General features: G+C 46.1%; 30 non-coding genes across 30 annotated transcripts; all 30 read left to right on the top strand.

Moving 5' to 3' along the window:
• Window positions 1–29: 29 nt before the first annotated feature.
• Window positions 30–148, top strand: LOC148860004 (5S ribosomal RNA). Its single transcript, XR_016095461.1, has one exon. It is a non-coding gene; the product is annotated as a 5S ribosomal RNA (ribosomal RNA).
• Window positions 149–507: 359 nt separating this feature from the next.
• LOC148860003 (5S ribosomal RNA) lies at window positions 508–626 on the top strand. Its single transcript, XR_016097122.1, has one exon. It is a non-coding gene; the product is annotated as a 5S ribosomal RNA (ribosomal RNA).
• A 359-nt stretch (window positions 627–985) lies between these two features.
• On the top strand, window positions 986–1,104 carry LOC148860002 (5S ribosomal RNA). Its single transcript, XR_016096405.1, has one exon. It is a non-coding gene; the product is annotated as a 5S ribosomal RNA (ribosomal RNA).
• Window positions 1,105–1,463: 359 nt separating this feature from the next.
• Window positions 1,464–1,582, top strand: LOC148860001 (5S ribosomal RNA). The gene has a single exon (XR_016097249.1). It is a non-coding gene; the product is annotated as a 5S ribosomal RNA (ribosomal RNA).
• A 359-nt stretch (window positions 1,583–1,941) lies between these two features.
• LOC148860000 (5S ribosomal RNA) lies at window positions 1,942–2,060 on the top strand. The gene has a single exon (XR_016096577.1). It is a non-coding gene; the product is annotated as a 5S ribosomal RNA (ribosomal RNA).
• Window positions 2,061–2,419: 359 nt separating this feature from the next.
• On the top strand, window positions 2,420–2,538 carry LOC148859999 (5S ribosomal RNA). The gene has a single exon (XR_016096704.1). It is a non-coding gene; the product is annotated as a 5S ribosomal RNA (ribosomal RNA).
• A 359-nt stretch (window positions 2,539–2,897) lies between these two features.
• LOC148859998 (5S ribosomal RNA) lies at window positions 2,898–3,016 on the top strand. Its single transcript, XR_016095459.1, has one exon. It is a non-coding gene; the product is annotated as a 5S ribosomal RNA (ribosomal RNA).
• A 359-nt stretch (window positions 3,017–3,375) lies between these two features.
• LOC148859997 (5S ribosomal RNA) lies at window positions 3,376–3,494 on the top strand. The gene has a single exon (XR_016095820.1). It is a non-coding gene; the product is annotated as a 5S ribosomal RNA (ribosomal RNA).
• A 359-nt stretch (window positions 3,495–3,853) lies between these two features.
• Window positions 3,854–3,972, top strand: LOC148859996 (5S ribosomal RNA). The gene has a single exon (XR_016095458.1). It is a non-coding gene; the product is annotated as a 5S ribosomal RNA (ribosomal RNA).
• Window positions 3,973–4,331: 359 nt separating this feature from the next.
• LOC148859995 (5S ribosomal RNA) lies at window positions 4,332–4,450 on the top strand. Its single transcript, XR_016097025.1, has one exon. It is a non-coding gene; the product is annotated as a 5S ribosomal RNA (ribosomal RNA).
• Window positions 4,451–4,809: 359 nt separating this feature from the next.
• LOC148859994 (5S ribosomal RNA) lies at window positions 4,810–4,928 on the top strand. Its single transcript, XR_016096403.1, has one exon. It is a non-coding gene; the product is annotated as a 5S ribosomal RNA (ribosomal RNA).
• Window positions 4,929–5,287: 359 nt separating this feature from the next.
• On the top strand, window positions 5,288–5,406 carry LOC148859993 (5S ribosomal RNA). Its single transcript, XR_016096228.1, has one exon. It is a non-coding gene; the product is annotated as a 5S ribosomal RNA (ribosomal RNA).
• Window positions 5,407–5,765: 359 nt separating this feature from the next.
• On the top strand, window positions 5,766–5,884 carry LOC148859992 (5S ribosomal RNA). Its single transcript, XR_016096576.1, has one exon. It is a non-coding gene; the product is annotated as a 5S ribosomal RNA (ribosomal RNA).
• Window positions 5,885–6,243: 359 nt separating this feature from the next.
• Window positions 6,244–6,362, top strand: LOC148859991 (5S ribosomal RNA). The gene has a single exon (XR_016096703.1). It is a non-coding gene; the product is annotated as a 5S ribosomal RNA (ribosomal RNA).
• Window positions 6,363–6,721: 359 nt separating this feature from the next.
• On the top strand, window positions 6,722–6,840 carry LOC148859990 (5S ribosomal RNA). The gene has a single exon (XR_016095456.1). It is a non-coding gene; the product is annotated as a 5S ribosomal RNA (ribosomal RNA).
• Window positions 6,841–7,199: 359 nt separating this feature from the next.
• On the top strand, window positions 7,200–7,318 carry LOC148859989 (5S ribosomal RNA). Its single transcript, XR_016095819.1, has one exon. It is a non-coding gene; the product is annotated as a 5S ribosomal RNA (ribosomal RNA).
• A 359-nt stretch (window positions 7,319–7,677) lies between these two features.
• Window positions 7,678–7,796, top strand: LOC148859988 (5S ribosomal RNA). Its single transcript, XR_016097099.1, has one exon. It is a non-coding gene; the product is annotated as a 5S ribosomal RNA (ribosomal RNA).
• Window positions 7,797–8,155: 359 nt separating this feature from the next.
• Window positions 8,156–8,274, top strand: LOC148859987 (5S ribosomal RNA). The gene has a single exon (XR_016096435.1). It is a non-coding gene; the product is annotated as a 5S ribosomal RNA (ribosomal RNA).
• Window positions 8,275–8,633: 359 nt separating this feature from the next.
• LOC148859986 (5S ribosomal RNA) lies at window positions 8,634–8,752 on the top strand. Its single transcript, XR_016096667.1, has one exon. It is a non-coding gene; the product is annotated as a 5S ribosomal RNA (ribosomal RNA).
• Window positions 8,753–9,111: 359 nt separating this feature from the next.
• On the top strand, window positions 9,112–9,230 carry LOC148859985 (5S ribosomal RNA). Its single transcript, XR_016096434.1, has one exon. It is a non-coding gene; the product is annotated as a 5S ribosomal RNA (ribosomal RNA).
• A 359-nt stretch (window positions 9,231–9,589) lies between these two features.
• LOC148859984 (5S ribosomal RNA) lies at window positions 9,590–9,708 on the top strand. Its single transcript, XR_016096113.1, has one exon. It is a non-coding gene; the product is annotated as a 5S ribosomal RNA (ribosomal RNA).
• A 359-nt stretch (window positions 9,709–10,067) lies between these two features.
• Window positions 10,068–10,186, top strand: LOC148859983 (5S ribosomal RNA). The gene has a single exon (XR_016095455.1). It is a non-coding gene; the product is annotated as a 5S ribosomal RNA (ribosomal RNA).
• A 359-nt stretch (window positions 10,187–10,545) lies between these two features.
• Window positions 10,546–10,664, top strand: LOC148859982 (5S ribosomal RNA). Its single transcript, XR_016098116.1, has one exon. It is a non-coding gene; the product is annotated as a 5S ribosomal RNA (ribosomal RNA).
• Window positions 10,665–11,023: 359 nt separating this feature from the next.
• Window positions 11,024–11,142, top strand: LOC148859981 (5S ribosomal RNA). Its single transcript, XR_016096161.1, has one exon. It is a non-coding gene; the product is annotated as a 5S ribosomal RNA (ribosomal RNA).
• A 359-nt stretch (window positions 11,143–11,501) lies between these two features.
• On the top strand, window positions 11,502–11,620 carry LOC148859980 (5S ribosomal RNA). The gene has a single exon (XR_016096906.1). It is a non-coding gene; the product is annotated as a 5S ribosomal RNA (ribosomal RNA).
• A 359-nt stretch (window positions 11,621–11,979) lies between these two features.
• On the top strand, window positions 11,980–12,098 carry LOC148859979 (5S ribosomal RNA). The gene has a single exon (XR_016095453.1). It is a non-coding gene; the product is annotated as a 5S ribosomal RNA (ribosomal RNA).
• A 359-nt stretch (window positions 12,099–12,457) lies between these two features.
• On the top strand, window positions 12,458–12,577 carry LOC148859978 (5S ribosomal RNA). Its single transcript, XR_016097656.1, has one exon. It is a non-coding gene; the product is annotated as a 5S ribosomal RNA (ribosomal RNA).
• A 359-nt stretch (window positions 12,578–12,936) lies between these two features.
• Window positions 12,937–13,055, top strand: LOC148859977 (5S ribosomal RNA). Its single transcript, XR_016096270.1, has one exon. It is a non-coding gene; the product is annotated as a 5S ribosomal RNA (ribosomal RNA).
• A 359-nt stretch (window positions 13,056–13,414) lies between these two features.
• Window positions 13,415–13,533, top strand: LOC148859976 (5S ribosomal RNA). Its single transcript, XR_016095452.1, has one exon. It is a non-coding gene; the product is annotated as a 5S ribosomal RNA (ribosomal RNA).
• Window positions 13,534–13,892: 359 nt separating this feature from the next.
• LOC148859975 (5S ribosomal RNA) lies at window positions 13,893–14,011 on the top strand. Its single transcript, XR_016095451.1, has one exon. It is a non-coding gene; the product is annotated as a 5S ribosomal RNA (ribosomal RNA).
• The last annotated feature ends 331 nt before the right edge of the window (window positions 14,012–14,342 follow it).

The raw sequence follows: 14,342 nt of genomic DNA, 5'->3' as shown, positions 1-14,342 counted from the left end.
ATAAAGATTAAAGCGAACAAGAAGAAAACGGGTGCGATCATACCAGCACTAATGCACCGGATCCCATCAGAACTCCGAAGTTAAGCGTGCTTGGGCGAGAGTAGTACTAGGATGGGTGACCTCCTGGGAAGTCCTCGTGTTGCACCCCAATTTTATTAATATTTTATTTTTGATATACTATTGGCAAATTCCATATGTCGTTTCGGCGTGACAACAGGAAACAACGTGCTGGATACTCGGACCATTTGCGGAACGACTGTCATTATTGAATGGGAACGGTGCAAAACCGGGCTTTTGGCATTCGTCGTGCATTGTGGGCCCCGCGATATTACTACATTTATCCGGGGATGCGGCAGATCTAGAAAGGAATAACTCCGCTCACCTGGGAGCTTGTGCACGGTAACCAAGGGAGGAAAGTTGCATACACCGTTTTTTCAAGTCTGAAAGAATTAATGGAGGGGAGCAAGATAGTGAGTGCATAAAGATTAAAGCGAACAAGAAGCAAACGGGTGCGATCATACCAGCACTAATGCACCGGACCCCATCAGAACTCCGAAGTTAAGCGTGCTTGGGCGAGAGTAGTAATAGGATGGGTGACCTCCTGGGAAGTCCTCGTGTTGCACCCCAATTTTATTAATATTTTATTTTTGATATACTATTTGCAAATTCCATATGTCGTTTCGGCGAGACAACTGGAAACAACGTGCGAGATACTCGGACCATTTGCGGCACGACCATCATTACTGAATGGGAACGGTGCAAAACTGGGCTTTTGGCATTCGTCGTGCATTGTGGGCCCCGTGATATTACTACATTTATCCGGGGATGCGGCAGATCTAGAAAGTAATAACTCCGCTCACCTGGGAGCTTGTGCACGGTTACCAAGGGAGGAAAGTTGCATACACCGTTTTTTCAAGTCTGAAAGAATTAATGGAGGGGAGCAAGATAGTGAGTGCATAAAGATTAAAGCGAACAAGAATCAAACGGGTGCGATCATACCAGCACTAATGCACCGGATCCCATCAGAACTCCGAAGTTAAGCGTGCTTGGGCGAGAGTAGTAATAGGATGGGTGACCTCCTGGGAAGTCCTCGTGTTGCACCCCAATTTTATTAATATTTTATTTTTGATATACTATTTGCAAATTCCATATGTCATTTCGGCGAGACAACTGGAAACAACGTGCGAGATACTCGGACCATTTGCGGCACGACCATCATTACTGAATGGGAACGGTGCAAAACTGGGCTTTTGGCATTCGTCGTGCATTGTGGGCCCCGTGATATTACTACATTTATCCGGGGATGCGGCAGATCTAGAAAGGAATAACTCCGCTCACCTGGGAGCTTGTGCACGGTTACCAAGGGAGGAAAGTTGCATACACCGTTTTTTCAAGTCTGAAAGAACTATTGGAGGGGAGCAAGATAGTGAGTGCATAAAGATTAAAGCGAACAAGAAGAAAACGGGTGCGATCATACCAGCACTAATGCACCGGATCCCATCAGAACTCCGAAGTTAAGCGTGCTTGGGCGAGAGTAGTATTAGGATGGGTGACGTCCTGGGAAGTCCTCGTGTTGCACCCCAATTTTATTAATATTTTATTTTTGATATACTATTTGCAAATTCCATATGTCGTTTCGGCGAGACAACTGGAAACAACGTGCCGGATACTCGGACCATTTGCGGAACGACCGTCATTACTAAATGGGAACGGTGCAAAACCGGTCTTTTGGCATTCGTAGTGCATTGTGGGCCCCACGATATTACTACATTTATCCGGGGCAGCGACAGATCTAGTAAGGAATAACTCCGCTCACCTGGGAGCTTGTGCACGGTTACCAAGGGAGGAAAGTTGCATACACCGTTTTTTCAAGTCTGAAAGAATTAATGGAGGGGAGCAAGATAGTGAGTGCATAAAGATTAAAGCGAACAAGAAACAAACGGGTGCGATCATACCAGCACTAATGCACCGGATCCCATCAGAACTCCGAAGTTAAGCGTGCTTGGGCGAGAGTAGTAATAGGATGGGTGACCTCCTGGGAAGTGCTCGTGTTGCACCCCAATTTTATTAATATTTTATTTTTGATATACTATTTGCAAATTCCATATGTCGTTTCGGCGAGACAACTGGAAACAACGTGCCGGATACTCGGACCAGTTGCGGAACGACCGTCATTACTGAATGGGAACGGTGCAAAACCGGGCTTTTGGCATTCGTCGTGCATTGTGGGCCCCGCGATATTACTACATTTATCCGGGGATGCGGCAGATCTAGAAAAGAATAACTCCGCTCACCTGGGAGCTTGTGCACGGTTACCAAGGGAGGAAAGTTGCATACACCGTTTTTTCAAGTCTGAAAGAATTAATGGAGGGGAGCAAGATAGTGAGTGCATAAAGATTAAAGCGAACAAGAAGAAAACGGGTGCGATCATACCAGCACTAATGCACCGTATCCCATCAGAACTCCGAAGTTAAGCGTGCTTGGGCGAGAGTAGTACTAGGATGGGTGACCTCCTGGGAAGTCCTCGTGTTGCACCCCAATTTTATTAATATTTTATTTTTGATATACTATTTGCAAATTCCATATGTCGTTTCGGCGAGACAACAAGAAACAACGTGCCGGATACTCGGACCATTTGCGGAACGACTGTCATCACTGAATGGGAACGGTGCAAAACCGGGCTTTTGGCATTCGTCGTGCATTGTGGGCCACGTGATATTACTACATTTATCCGAGGATGCGGCAGATCTAGAAAGGAATAACTCCGCTCACCTGGGAGCTTGTGCACGGTTACCAAGGGAGGAAAGTTGCATACACCGTTTTTTCAAGTCTGAAAGAATTAAAGGTGGGGAGCAAGATAGTGAGTGCATAAAGATTAAAGCGAACAAGAAGAAAACGGGTGCGATCATACCAGCACTAATGCACCGGATCCCATCAGAACTCCGAAGTTAAGCGTGCTTGGGCGAGAGTAGTACTAGGATGGGTGACCTCCTGGGAAGTCCTCGTGTTGCACCCCAATTTTATTAATATTTTATTTTTGATATACTATTTGCAAATTCCATATGTTGTTTCGGCGAGACAACTGGAAACAACGTGCGAGATACTCGGACCATTTGCGGCACGACCGTCATTACTGAATGGGAACTGTGCAAAACTGGGCTTTTGGCATTCGTCGTGCATTGTGGGCCCCGTGATATTACTACATTTATCCGAGGATGCTGCAGATCTAGAAAGGAATAACTCCGCTCACCTGGGAGCTTGTGCACGGTTACCAAGGGATGAAAGTTGCATACACCGTTTTTTCAAATCTGAAAGAATTAATGGAGGGGAGCAAGATAGTGAGTGCATAAAGATTAAAGCGAACAAGAAGAAAACGGGTGCGATCATACTAGCACTAATGCACCGGATCCCATCAGAACTCCGAAGTTAAGCGTGCTTGGGCGAGAGTAGTACTAGGATGGGTGACCTCCTGGGAAGTCCTCGTGTTGCACCCCAATTTTATTAATATTTTATTTTTGATATACTATTTGCAAATTCCATATGTCGTTTCGGCGAGACAACTGGAAACAACTTGCCGGATACTCGGACCATTTGCGGAACGACCGTCATTACTGAATGGGAACGGTGCAAAAGCGGGCTTTTGGCATTCGTCGTGCATTGTGGGCCCCGCGATATTACTACATTTATCCGGGGATGCGGCAGATCTAGAAAGTAATAACTCCGCTCACCTGGGAGCTTGTGCACGGTTACCAAGGGAGGAAAGTTGCATACACCGTTTTTTCAAGTCTGAAAAAATTAATGGAGGGGAGCAAGATAGTGAGTGCATAAAGATTAAAGCGAACAAGAAGAAAACGGGTGCGATCATACCAGCACTAATGCACCGGATCCCATCAGAACTCCGAAGTTAAGCGTGCTTGGGCGAGAGTAGTACTAGGATGGGTGACCTCCTGGGAAGTCCTCGTGTTGCACCCCAATTTTATTAATATTTTATTTTTGATATACTATTGGCAAATTCCATATGTCGTTTCGGCGTGACAACAGGAAACAACGTGCTGGATACTCGGACCATTTGCGGAACGACTGTCATTATTGAATGGGAACGGTGCAAAACCGGGCTTTTGGCATTCGTCGTGCATTGTGGGCCCCGCGATATTACTACATTTATCCGGGGATGCGGCAGATCTAGAAAGGAATAACTCCGCTCACCTGGGAGCTTGTGCACGGTAACCAAGGGAGGAAAGTTGCATACACCGTTTTTTCAAGTCTGAAAGAATTAATGGAGGGGAGCAAGATAGTGAGTGCATAAAGATTAAAGCGAACAAGAAGCAAACGGGTGCGATCATACCAGCACTAATGCACCGGATCCCATCAGAACTCCGAAGGTAAGCGTGCTTGGGCGAGAGTAGTAATAGGATGGGTGACCTCCTGGGAAGTCCTCGTGTTGCACCCCAATTTTATTAATATTTTATTTTTGATATACTATTTGCAAATTCCATATGTCGTTTCGGCGAGACAACTGGAAACAACGTGCGAGATACTCGGACCATTTGCGGCACGACCATCATTACTGAATGGGAACGGTGCAAAACTGGGCTTTTGGCATTCGTCGTGCATTGTGGGCCCCGTGATATTACTACATTTATCCGGGGATGCGGCAGATCTAGAAAGTAATAACTCCGCTCACCTGGGAGCTTGTGCACGGTTACCAAGGGAGGAAAGTTGCATACACCGTTTTTTCAAGTCTGAAAGAATTAATGGAGGGGAGCAAGATAGTGAGTGCATAAAGGTTAAAGCGAACAAGAAGCAAACGGGTGCGATCATACCAGCACTAATGCACCGGATCCCATCAGAACTCCGAAGTTAAGCGTGCTTGGGCGAGAGTAGTAATAGGATGGGTGACCTCCTGGGAAGTCCTCGTGTTGCACCCCAATTTTATTAATATTTTATTTTTGATATACTATTTGCAAATTCCATATGTCATTTCGGCGAGACAACTGGAAACAACGTGCGAGATACTCGGACCATTTGCGGCACGACCATCATTACTGAATGGGAACGGTGCAAAACTGGGCTTTTGGCATTCGTCGTGCATTGTGGGCCCCGTGATATTACTACATTTATCCGGGGATGCGGCAGATCTAGAAAGGAATAACTCCGCTCACCTGGGAGCTTGTGCACGGTTACCAAGGGAGGAAAGTTGCATACACCGTTTTTTCAAGTCTGAAAGAACTATTGGAGGGGAGCAAGATAGTGAGTGCATAAAGATTAAAGCGAACAAGAAGAAAACGGGTGCGATCATACCAGCACTAATGCACCGGATCCCATCAGAACTCCGCAGTTAAGCGTGCTTGGGCGAGAGTAGTATTAGGATGGGTGACCTCCTGGGAAGTCCTCGTGTTGCACCCCAATTTTATTAATATTTTATTTTTGATATACTATTTGCAAATTCCATATGTCGTTTCGGCGAGACAACTGGAAACAACGTGCCGGATACTCGGACCATTTGCGGAACGACCGTCATTACTAAATGGGAACGGTGCAAAACCGGTCTTTTGGCATTCGTAGTGCATTGTGGGCCCCACGATATTACTACATTTATCCGGGGCAGCGACAGATCTAGTAAGGAATAACTCCGCTCACCTGGGAGCTTGTGCACGGTTACCAAGGGAGGAAAGTTGCATACACCGTTTTTTCAAGTCTGAAAGAATTAATGGAGGGGAGCAAGATAGTGAGTGCATAAAGATTAAAGCGAACAAGAAACAAACGGGTGCGATCATACCAGCACTAATGCACCGGATCCCATCAGAACTCCGAAGTTAAGCGTGCTTGGGCGAGAGTAGTAATAGGATGGGTGACCTCCTGGGAAGTGCTCGTGTTGCACCCCAATTTTATTAATATTTTATTTTTGATATACTATTTGCAAATTCCATATGTCGTTTCGGCGAGACAACTGGAAACAACGTGCCGGATACTCGGACCAGTTGCGGAACGACCGTCATTACTGAATGGGAACGGTGCAAAACCGGGCTTTTGGCATTCGTCGTGCATTGTGGGCCCCGCGATATTACTACATTTATCCGGGGATGCGGCAGATCTAGAAAAGAATAACTCCGCTCACCTGGGAGCTTGTGCACGGTTACCAAGGGAGGAAAGTTGCATACACCGTTTTTTCAAGTCTGAAAGAATTAATGGAGGGGAGCAAGATAGTGAGTGCATAAAGATTAAAGCGAACAAGAAGAAAACGGGTGCGATCATACCAGCACTAATGCACCGTATCCCATCAGAACTCCGAAGTTAAGCGTGCTTGGGCGAGAGTAGTACTAGGATGGGTGACCTCCTGGGAAGTCCTCGTGTTGCACCCCAATTTTATTAATATTTTATTTTTGATATACTATTTGCAAATTCCATATGTCGTTTCGGCGAGACAACAAGAAACAACGTGCCGGATACTCGGACCATTTGCGGAACGACTGTCATCACTGAATGGGAACGGTGCAAAACCGGGCTTTTGGCATTCGTCGTGCATTGTGGGCCACGTGATATTACTACATTTATCCGAGGATGCGGCAGATCTAGAAAGGAATAACTCCGCTCACCTGGGAGCTTGTGCACGGTTACCAAGGGAGGAAAGTTGCATACACCGTTTTTTCAAGTCTGAAAGAATTAAAGGTGGGGAGCAAGATAGTGAGTGCATAAAGATTAAAGCGAACAAGAAGAAAACGGGTGCGATCATACCAGCACTAATGCACCGGATCCCATCAGAACTCCGAAGTTAAGCGTGCTTGGGCGAGAGTAGTACTAGGATGGGTGACCTCCTGGGAAGTCCTCGTGTTGCACCCCAATTTTATTAATATTTTATTTTTGATATACTATTTGCAAATTCCATATGTTGTTTCGGCGAGACAACTGGAAACAACGTGCGAGATACTCGGACCATTTGCGGCACGACCGTCATTACTGAATGGGAACGGTGCAAAACTGGGCTTTTGGCATTCGTCGTGCATTGTGGGCCCCGTGATATTACTACATTTATCCGAGGATGCTGCAGATCTAGAAAGGAATAACTCCGCTCACCTGGGAGCTTGTGCACGGTTACCAAGGGATGAAAGTTGCATACACCGTTTTTTCAAATCTGAAAGAATTAATGGAGGGGAGCAAGATAGTGAGTGCATAAAGATTAAAGCGAACAAGAAGAAAACGGGTGCGATCATACTAGCACTAATGCACCGGATCCCATCAGAACTCCGAAGTTAAGCGTGCTTGGGCGAGAGTAGTACTAGGATGGGTGACCTCCTGGGAAGTCCTCGTGTTGCACCCCAATTTTATTAATATTTTATTTTTGATATACTATTTGCAAATTCCATATGTCGTTTCGGCGAGACAACTGGAAACAACTTGCCGGATACTCGGACCATTTGCGGAACGACCGTCATTACTGAATGGGAACGGTGCAAAAGCGGGCTTTTGGCATTCGTCGTGCATTGTGGGCCCCGCGATATTACTACATTTATCCGGGGATGCGGCAGATCTAGAAAGTAATAACTCCGCTCACCTGGGAGCTTGTGCACAGTTACCAAGGGAGGAAAGTTGCATACACCGTTTTTTCAAGTCTGAAAAAATTAATGGAGGGGAGCAAGATAGTGAGTGCATAAAGATTAAAGCGAACAAGAAGAAAACGGCTGCGATCATACCAGCACTAATGCACCGGATCCCATCAGAACTCCAAAGTTAAGCGTGCTTGGGCGAGAGTAGTACTAGGATGGGTGACCTCCTGGGAAGTCCTCGTGTTGCACCCCAATTTTATTAATATTTTATTTTTGATATACTATTGGCAAATTCCATATGTCGTTTCGGCGTGACAACAGGAAACAACGTGCTGGATACTCGGACCATTTGCGGAACGACTGTCATTATTGAATGGGAACGGTGCAAAACCGGGCTTTTGGCATTCGTCGTGCATTGTGGGCCCCGCGATATTACTACATTTATCCGGGGATGCGGCAGATCTAGAAAGGAATAACTCCGCTCACCTGGGAGCTTGTGCACGGTAACCAAGGGAGGAAAGTTGCATACACCGTTTTTTCAAGTCTGAAAGAATTAATGGAGGGGAGCAAGATAGTGAGTGCATAAAGATTAAAGCGAACAAGAAGCAAACGGGTGCGATCATACCAGCACTAATGCACCGGATCCCATCAGAACTCCGAAGTTAAGCGTGCTTGGGCGAGAGTAGTAATATGATGGGTGACCTCCTGGGAAGTCCTCGTGTTGCACCCCAATTTTATTAATATTTTATTTTTGATATACTATTTGCAAATTCCATATGTCGTTTCGGCGAGACAACTGGAAACAACGTGCGAGATACTCGGACCATTTGCGGCACGACCATCATTACTGAATGGGAACGGTGCAAAACTGGGCTTTTGGCATTCGTCGTGCATTGTGGGCCCCGTGATATTACTACATTTATCCGGGGATGCGGCAGATCTAGAAAGTAATAACTCCGCTCACCTGGGAGCTTGTGCACGGTTACCAAGGGAGGAAAGTTGCATACACCGTTTTTTCAAGTCTGAAAGAATTAATGGAGGGGAGCAAGAAAGTGAGTGCATAAAGATTAAAGCGAACAAGAAGCAAACGGGTGCGATCATACCAGCACTAATGCACCGGATCCCATCAGAACTCCGAAGTTAAGCGTGCTTGGGCGAGAGTAGTAATAGGATGGGTGACCTCCTGGGAAGTCCTTGTGTTGCACCCCAATTTTATTAATATTTTATTTTTGATATACTATTTGCAAATTCCATATGTTGTTTCGGCGAGACAACTGGAAACAACGTGCGAGATACTCGGACCATTTGCGGCACGACCGTCATTACTGAATGGGAACGGTGCAAAACTGGGCTTTTGGCATTCGTCGTGCATTGTGGGCCCCGTGATATTACTACATTTATCCGAGGATGCGGCAGATCTAGAAAGGAATAACTCCGCTCACCTGGGAGCTTGTGCACGGTTACCAAGGGTGGAAAGTTGCATACACCGTTTTTTCAAATCTGAAAGAATTAATGGAGGGGAGCAAGATAGTGAGTGCATAAAGATTAAAGCGAACAAGAAGAAAACGGGTGCGATCATACCAGCACTAATGCACCGGATCCCATCAGAACTCCGAAGTTAAGCGTGCTTGGGCGAGAGTAGTAATATGATGGGTGACCTCCTGGGAAGTCCTCGTGTTGCACCCCAATTTTATTAATATTTTATTATTGATATACTATTTGCAAATTCCATATGTCGTTTCGGCGAGACAACAGGAAACAACGTGCCGGATATTTGGACCATTTGCGGAACGACTGTCATTACTGAATGGGAACGGTGGAAAACCGGGCTTTTGGCATTCGTCGTGCATTGTGGGCCCCGCGATATTACTACATTTATCCGGGGATGCGGCAGATCTAGAAAGGAATAACTCCGCTCACCTGGGAGCTTGTGCACGGTAACCAAGGGAGGAAAGTTGCATACACCGTTTTTTCAAATCTGAAAGAATTAACGGAGGGGAGCAAGATAATTAGTGCATAAAGATTAAAGCGAACAAGAAGCAAACGGGTGCGATCATACCAGCACTAATGCACCGGATCCCATCAGAACTCCGAAGTTAAGCATGCTTGGGCGAGAGTAGTACTAGGATGGGTGACCTCCTGGGAAGTCCTCGTGTTGCACCCCAATTTTATTAATATTTTATTTTTGATATACTATTTGCAAATTCCATATGTCGTTTCGGCGAGACAACTGGAAACAACGTGCCGGATACTCGGACAATTTGCGGAACGACCATCAATACTGAATGGGAACGGTGCAAAAGCGGGATTTTGGCAATCGTCGTGCATTGTGGGCCCCGCGATATTACTACATTTATCCGGGGATGCGGCAGATCTAGAAAAAAATAACTCCGCTCACCTGGGAGCTTGTGCACGGTTACCAAGGGAGGAAAGTTGCATACACCGTTCTTTCAAGTCTGAAAGAATTAATGGAGGGGAGCAAGATAGTGAGTGCATAAAGATTAAAGCGAACAAGAAGCAAACGGGTGCGATCATACCAGCACTAATGCACCGGATCCCATCAGAACTCCGAAGTTAAGCGTGCTTGGGCGAGAGTAGTACTAGGATGGGTGACCTCCTGGGAAGTCCTCGTGTTGCACCCCAATTTTATTAATATTTTATTTTTGATATACTATTGGCAAATTCCATATGTCGTTTTGGCGAGACAACAGGAAACAACGTGCCGGATACTCGGACCATTTGCGGAACGACTGTCATTACTGAATGGGAACGGTGCAAAACCGGGCTTTTGGCATTCGTCGTGCATTGTGGGCCCCGCGATATTACTACATTTATCCGGGGATGCGGCAGATCTAGAAAGGAATAACTCCGCTCACCTGGGAGCTTGTGCACGGTTACCAAGGGAGGAAAGTTGCATACACCGTTTTTTCAAGTCTGAAAGAATTAATGGAGGGGAGCAAGATAGTGAGTGCATAAAGATTAAAGCGAACAAGAAGAAAACGGGTGCGATCATACCAGCACTAATGCACCGTATCCCATCAGAACTCCGAAATTAAGCGTGCTTGGGCGAGAGTAGTATTAGGATGGGTGACCTCCTGGGAAGTCCTCGTGTTGCACCCCAATTTTATTAATATTTTATTTTTGATATACTATTTGCAAATTCCATATGTCGTTTCGGCGAGACAACTGGAAACAACGTGCCGGATACTCGGACCATTTGCGGAACGACCGTCATTACTGAATGGGAACGGTGCAAAACCGGGCTTTTGGCATTCGTCGTGCATTGTGGGCCCCGCGATATTACTACATTTATCCGGGGATGCGGCAGATCTAGAAAGGAATAACTCCGCTCACCTGGGAGCTTGTGCACGGTAACCAAGGGAGGAAAGTTGCATATACCGTTTTTTCAAATCTGAAAGAATTAACGGAGGGGAGCAAGATAATGAGTGCATAAAGATTAAAACGAACAAGAAGCAAACGGGTGCGATCATACCAACACTAATGCACCGGATCCCATCAGAACTCCGAAGTTAAGCGTGCTTGGGCGAGAGTAGTACTAGGATGGGTGACCTCCTGGGAAGTCCTCGTGTTGCACCCCAATTTTATTAATATTTTATTTTTGATATACTATTTGCAAATTCCATATGTCGTTTCGGCGAGACAACTGGAAACAACGTGCCGGATACTCGGACCATTTGCGGAACGACCGTCATTACTGAATGGGAACGGTGCAAAACCGGGCTTTTGGCATTCGTCGTGCATTGTGGGCCCCGCGATATTACTACATTTATCCGGGGATGCGGCAGATCTAGAAAGGAATAACTCCGCTCACCTGGGAGCTTGTTCACAGTTACCAAGGGAGGAAAGTTGCATACACCGTTTTTTCAAATCTGAAAGAATTAACGGAGGGGAGCAAGATAATGAGTGCATAAAGATTAAAGCGAACAAGAAGCAAACAGGTGCGATCATACCAGCACTAATGCACCGGATCCCATCAGAACTCCGAAGTTAAGCGTGCTTGGGCGAGAGTAGTAGTAGGATGGGTGACCTCCTGGGAAGTCCTTGTGTTGCACCCCAATTTTATTAATATTTTATTTTTGATATACTATTTGCAAATTCCATATGTTGTTTCGGCGAGACAACAGGAAACAACGTGCCGGATACTCGGACCATTTGCGGAACGACTGTCATTACTGAATGGGAACGGTGCAAAACCGGGCTTTTGGCATTCGTCGTGCATTGTGGGCCCCGCGATATTACTACATTTATCCGGGGATGCGGCAGATCTAGAAAGGAATAACTCCGCTCACCTGGGAGCTTGTGCACGGTAACCAAGGGAGGAAAGTTGCATATACCGTTTTTTCAAATCTGAAAAAATTAACGGAGGGGAGCAAGATAATGAGTGCATAAAGATTAAAACGAACAAGAAGCAAACGGGTGCGATCATACCAGCACTAATGCACCGGATCCCATCAGAACTCCGAAGTTAAGCGTGCTTGGGCGAGAGTAGTACTAGGATGGGTGACCTCCTGGGAAGTCCTCGTGTTGCACCCCAATTTTATTAATATTTTATTTTTGATATACTATTTGCAAATTCCATATGTCGTTTCGGCGAGACAACTGGAAACAACGTGCCGGATACTCGGACCATTTGCGGAACGACCGTCATTACTGAATGGGAACGGTGCAAAACCGGGCTTTTGGCATTCGTCGTGCATTGTGGGCCCCGCGATATTACTACATTTATCCGGGGATGCGGCAGATCTAGAAAGGAATAACTCCGCTCACCTGGGAGCTTGTGCACGGTTACCAAGGGAGGAAAGTTGCATACACCGTTTTTTCAAGTCTGAAAGAATTAATGGAGGGGAGCAAGATAGTGAGTGCATAAAGATTAAAGCGAACAAGAAGAAAACGGGTGCGATCATACCAGCACTAATGCACCGGATCCCATCAGAACTCCTTTAGTTAAGCGTGCTTGGGCGAGAGTAGTACTAGGATGGGTGACCTCCTGGGAAGTCCTCGTGTTGCACCCCAATTTTATTAATATTTTATTTTTGATATACTATTTGCAAATTCCATATGTCGTTTCGGCGAGACAACAGGAAACAACGTGCCGGATACTCGGACCATTTGCGGAACGACTGTCATTACTGAATGGGAACGGTGCAAAACCGGGCTTTTGGCATTCGTCGTGCATTTTGGGCCCCGCGATATTACTACATTTATCCGGGGATGCGGCAGATCTAGAAAGGAATAACTCCGCTCACCTGGGAGCTTGTGCACGGTAACCAAGGGAGGAAAGTTGCATATACCGTTTTTTCAAATCTGAAAGAATTAACGGAGGGGAGCAAGATAATGAGTGCATAAAGATTAAAACGAACAAGAAGCAAACGGGTGCGATCATACCAGCACTAATGCACCGGATCCCATCAGAACTCCGAAGTTAAGCGTGCTTGGGCGAGAGTAGTTCTAGGATGGGTGACCTCCTGGGAAGTCCTCGTGTTGCACCCCAATTTTATTAATATTTTATTTTTGATATACTATTTGCAAATTCCATATGTCCTTTCGGCGAGACAACTGGAAACAACGTGCCGGATACTCGGACCATTTGCGGAACGACCGTCATTACTGAATGGGAACGGTGCAAAACCGGGCTTTTGGCATTCGTCGTGCATTGTGGGCCCCGCGATATTACTACATTTATCCGGGGATGCGGCAGATCTAGAAAAGAATAACTCCGCTCACCTGGGAGCTTGTGCACGGTTACCAAGGGAGGAAAGTTGCATACACCGTTTTTTCAAATCTGAATGAATTAACGGAGGGGAGCAAGATAATGAGTGCATAAAGATTAAAGCGAACAAGAAGCAAATGGGTGCGATCATACCAGCACTAATGCACCGGATCCCATCAGAACTCCGAAGTTAAGCGTGCTTGGGCGAGAGTAGTACTAGGATGGGTGACCTCCTGGGAAGTCCTCGTGTTGCACCCCAATTTTATTAATATTTTATTTTTGATATACTATTTGCAAATTCCATATGTCGTTTCGGCGAGACAACTGGAAACAACGTGCCGGATACTCGGACCATTTGCGGAACGACCGTCATTACTGAATGGGAACGGTGCAAAACCGGGCTTTTGGCATTCGTCGTGCATTGTGGGCCCCGCGATATTACTACATTTATCCGGGGATGCGGCAGATCTAGAAAGGAATAACTCCGCTCACCTGGGAGCTTGTGCACGGTTACCAAGGGAGGAAAGTTGCATACACCGTTTTTTCAAATCTGAAAGAATTAACGGAGGGGAGCAAGATAATGAGTGCATAAAGATTAAAACGAACAAGAAGCAAACGGGTGCGATCATACCAGCACTAATGCACCGGATCCCATCAGAACTCCGAAGTTAAGCGTGCTTGGGCGAGAGTAGTACTAGGATGGGTGACCTCCTGGGAAGTCCTCGTGTTGCACCCCAATTTTATTAATATTTTATTTTTGATATACTATTGGCAAATTCCATATGTCGTTTCGGCGTGACAACAGGAAACAACGTGCTGGATACTCGGACCATTTGCGGAACGACTGTCATTATTGAATGGGAACGGTGCAAAACCGGGCTTTTGGCATTCGTCGTGCATTGTGGGCCCCGCGATATTACTACATTTATCCGGGGATGCGGCAGATCTAGGAAAGAATAACTCCGCTCACCTGGGAGCTTGTGCACGGTAACCAAGGGAGGAAAGTTGCATACACCGTTTTTTCAAGTCTGAAAGAATTAATGGAGGGGAGCAAAATAGTGAGTGCA

Source organism: Nelumbo lutea, chromosome 4 (genome assembly GCF_056320005.1).
Source record: "Nelumbo lutea isolate HS-2025 chromosome 4, American lotus-T2T, whole genome shotgun sequence".
Lineage (NCBI taxonomy): Eukaryota > Viridiplantae > Streptophyta > Magnoliopsida > Proteales > Nelumbonaceae > Nelumbo > Nelumbo lutea.
Note: the sequence above shows the minus strand (reverse complement) of the source record. Positions and strands in the feature narration are given on the sequence as shown.